This window comes from Dermacentor silvarum, chromosome 8, assembly GCF_013339745.2.
Source record: "Dermacentor silvarum isolate Dsil-2018 chromosome 8, BIME_Dsil_1.4, whole genome shotgun sequence".
Lineage (NCBI taxonomy): Eukaryota > Metazoa > Arthropoda > Arachnida > Ixodida > Ixodidae > Dermacentor > Dermacentor silvarum.
The window spans coordinates 179,350,454-179,354,734 of record NC_051161.1 but is presented as its reverse complement, the minus strand read 5'-3'; the positions used below and the strand labels follow the sequence as shown (position 1 = coordinate 179,354,734).

Here is a 4,281-nt window from a genome sequence, read left to right as displayed (position 1 = left end):
TGGTGGCAGCGCCAGGTGTCCAACCGAGCATGCGCACTTCAGCAAGGAGTGGTGGCAGGGCGCAGTTGAACCCGTTTGACAGCCGGTGGAATGGTCAGGTAGTCGTGCTCGTCCGTGAGAGGCACCGTAAGCGCCTCAGCACAGCCCAAGCAGACCGACGGTGGGGCAAGGATCCACAGCAGGGTGAGCTGTAGTGGAAAAGGCAAGTTCATGACCATGTTCTTCGCGGTGGCGTGCCCCGACTGAGAGCCGGGCATCAGGGGTTTAAATGGTTTGGCAAATTGGTCTGTGCTGTTGGCGGCGCCAGGTGTCCAACCGAGCATGCGCACTTCAGCAAGGAGTGGTGGCAGGGCGCAGTTGAACCCGTTTGACAGCCGGTGGAAGGGTCAGGTAGTCGTGCTCGTCCGTGAGAGGCACCGTAAGCGCCTCAGCACAGCCCAAGCAGACCGACGGTGGGGCAAGGATCCACAGCAGGGTGAGCTGTAGTGGAAAAGGCAAGTTCATGACCATGTTCATCGCGGTGGCGTGCCCCGACTGAGAGCCGGGCATCAGGGGTTTAAATGGTTTGGCAGATTGGTCTGTGCTGGTGGCAGCGCCAGGTGTCCAACCGAGCATGCGCACTTCAGCAAGGAGTGGTGGCAGGGCGCAGTTGAACCCGTTTGACAGCCGGTGGAAGGGTCAGGTAGTCGTGCTCGTCCGTGAGAGGCACCGTAAGCGCCTCAGCACAAGCAGACCGACGGTGGGGCAAGGATCCACAGCAGGGTGAGCTGTAGTGGAAAAGGCAAGTTCATGACCATGTTCATCGCGGTGGCGTGCCCCGACTGAGAGCCGGGCATCAGGGGTTTAAATAGTTTGGCAGATTGGTCTGTGCTGGTGGCAGCGCCAGGTGTCCAACCGAGCATGCGCACTTCAGCAAGGAGTGGTGGCAGGGCGCAGTTGAACCCGTTGACAGCCGGTGGAAGGGTCAGGTAGTCGTGCTCGTCCGTGAGAGGCACCGTAAGCGCCTCAGCACAAGCAGACCGACGGTGGGGCAAGGATCCACAGCAGGGTGAGCTGTAGTGGAAAAGGCAAGTTCATGACCATGTTCATCGCGGTGGCGTGCCCCGACTGAGAGCCGGGCATCAGGGGTTTAAATGGTTTGGCAAATTGGTCTGTGCTGGTGGCGGCGCCAGGTGTCCAACCGAGCATGCGCACTTCAGCAAGGAGTGGTGGCAGGGCGCAGTTGAACCCGTTTGACAGCCGGTGGAAGGGTCAGGTAGTCGTGCTCGTCCGTGAGAAGCACCGTAAGCGCCTCAGCACAAGCAGACCGACGGTGGGGCAAGGATCCACAGCAGGGTGAGCTGTAGTGGAAAAGGCAAGTTCATGACCATGTTCATCGCGGTGGCGTGCCCCGACTGAGAGCCGGGCATCAGGGGTTTAAATGGTTTGGCAGATTGGTCTGTGCTGGTGGCAGCGCCAGGTGTCCAACCGAGCATGCGCACTTCAGCAAGGAGTGGTGGCAGGGCGCAGTTGAACCCGTTGACAGCCGGTGGAAGGGTCAGGTAGTCGTGCTCGTCCGTGAGAGGCACCGTAAGCGCCTCAGCACAGCCCAAGCAGACCGACGGTGGGGCAAGGATCCACAGCAGGGTGAGCTGTAGTGGAAAAGGCAAGTTCATGACCATGTTCTTCGCGGTGGCGTGCCCCGACTGAGAGCCGGGCATCAGGGGTTTAAATGGTTTGGCAAATTGGTCTGTGCTGTTGGCGGCGCCAGGTGTCCAACCGAGCATGCGCACTTCAGCAAGGAGTGGTGGCAGGGCGCAGTTGAACCCGTTGACAGCCGGTGGAAAGGTCAGGTAGTCGTGCTCGTCCGTGAGAGGCACCGTAAGCGCCTCAGCACAGCCCAAGCAGACCGACGGTGGGGCAAGGATCCACAGCAGGGTGAGCTGTAGTGGAAAAGGCAAGTTCATGACCATGTTCATCGCGGTGGCGTGCCCCGACTGAGAGCCGGGCATCAGGGGTTTAAATGGTTTGGCAAATTGGTCTGTGCTGTTGGCGGCGCCAGGTGTCCAACCGAGCATGCGCACTTCAGCAAGGAGTGGTGGCAGGGCGCAGTTGAACCCGTTGACAGCCGGTGGAAAGGTCAGGTAGTCGTGCTCGTCCGTGAGAGGCACCGTAAGCGCCTCAGCACAGCCCAAGCAGACCGACGGTGGGGCAAGGATCCACAGCAGGGTGAGCTGTAGTGGAAAAGGCAAGTTCATGACCATGTTCTTCGCGGTGGCGTGCCCCGACTGAGAGCCGGGCATCAGGGGTTTAAATGGTTTGGCAAATTGGTCTGTGCTGTTGGCGGCGCCAGGTGTCCAACCGAGCATGCGCACTTCAGCAAGGAGTGGTGGCAGGGCGCAGTTGAACCCGTTGACAGCCGGTGGAAAGGTCAGGTAGTCGTGCTCGTCCGTGAGAGGCACCGTAAGCGCCTCAGCACAGCCCAAGCAGACCGACGGTGGGGCAAGGATCCACAGCAGGGTGAGCTGTAGTGGAAAAGGCAAGTTCATGACCATGTTCTTCGCGGTGGCGTGCCCCGACTGAGAGCCGGGCATCAGGGGTTTAAATGGTTTGGCAAATTGGTCTGTGCTGTTGGCGGCGCCAGGTGTCCAACCGAGCATGCGCACTTCAGCAAGGAGTGGTGGCAGGGCGCAGTTGAACCCGTTGACAGCCGGTGGAAAGGTCAGGTAGTCGTGCTCGTCCGTGAGAGGCACCGTAAGCGCCTCAGCACAGCCCAAGCAGACCGACGGTGGGGCAAGGATCCACAGCAGGGTGAGCTGTAGTGGAAAAGGCAAGTTCATGACCATGTTCTTCGCGGTGGCGTGCCCCGACTGAGAGCCGGGCATCAGGGGTTTAAATGGTTTGGCAAATTGGTCTGTGCTGGTGGCGGCGCCAGGTTTCCAACCGAGCATGCGCACTTCAGCAAGGAGTGGTGGCAGGGCGCAGTTGAACCCGTTGACAGCCGGTGGAAGGGTCAGGTAGTTGTGCTCGTCCGTGAGAGGCACCGTAAGCGCCTCAGCACAGCCCAAGCAGACCGACGGTGGGGCAAGGATCCACAGCAGGGTGAGCTGCAGTGGAAAAGGCAAGTTCATGACCATGTTCATCGCGGTGGCGTGCCCCGACTGAGAGCCGGGCATCAGGGGTTTAAATGGTTTGGCAGATTGGTCTGTGCTGGTGGCGGCGCCAGGTGTCCAACCGAGCATGCGCACTTCAGCAAGGAGTGGTGGCAGGGCGCAGTTGAACCCGTTGACAGCCGGTGGAAGGGTCAGGTAGTCGTGCTCGACCATGAGAGGCACCGTAAGCGCCTCAGCACAGCCCAAGCAGACCGACGGTGGGGCAAGGATCCACAGCAGGGTGAGCTGTAGTGGTATAGGCACGTTCATGACCATGTTCTTCGCGGTGGCGTGCCCCGACTGAGAGCCGGGCATCAGGGGTTTAAATGGTTTGGCAAATTGGTCTGTGCTGGTGGCGGCGCCAGGTGTCCAACCGAGCATGCGCACTTCAGCAAGGAGTGGTGGCAGGGCGCAGTTGAACCCGTTGACAGCCGGTGGAAAGGTCAGGTAGTCGTGCTCGACCATGAGAGGCACCGTAAGCGCCTCAGCACAGCCCAAGCAGACCGACGGTGGGGCAAGGATCCACAGCAGGGTGAGCTGTAGTGGAAAAGGCAAGTTCATGACCATGTTCATCGCGGTGGCGTGCCCCCACCGCGATGAACATGGTCATGAACTATCTTGATTAATATTGCCACCTGGTGTTTTGAGCCAGCCAACAATCATCATTGGGTGCCCAGCAAGAACGGAGAAGACGACGAAGTCGAAGATCCCGCGCCAGCTGGAGAACCGTCTTCCTTCGTGTCTGGCATTCTTCGTGTCTGGCTGCTGGTACTGTTGCTTGCGCTTGCCTTAGCGCGTGACAAACTGGTGGAGGTGCTGGGTAATCTAATCTATGCACCAAACCCCTCCGAGCAGCAGGAGCTCCAGTCCCGTACCGGTGGTTACGCCTGTACTCCGCGCCAGCAGAAGGATCCGTGGACAAGCCGCTGAGTTAGGACTCCTCCCAGAGACAATGGCAGCTCCGACCACCCCAACCGGTATGGAAGGTACTACGCCGATTCATTGTACGCTACTCAATCCACGAACACCGAATCCCTTCCACGGTGCCATGCATGAGGATGTTGAAGATTGGCTGGTGCACTATGAACGTGTTGCCGCGTTCAACAAGTGGGACGATGTAGACAAACTGAAAAACGGATATTTCAGCCTT

The 4,281-nt window shown here is 59.5% G+C and overlaps 1 long non-coding RNA gene across 1 annotated transcript; it reads left to right on the top strand.

The window, feature by feature from the left end:
- Nucleotides 1-933: 933 nt before the first annotated feature.
- On the top strand, nt 934-3,265 carry LOC125947645 (uncharacterized). Its single transcript, XR_007468469.1, has 3 exons — nt 934-968; nt 2,706-2,914; nt 3,206-3,265. It is a non-coding gene; the product is annotated as an uncharacterized LOC125947645 (long non-coding RNA).
- Nucleotides 3,266-4,281: the final 1,016 nt, after the last annotated feature.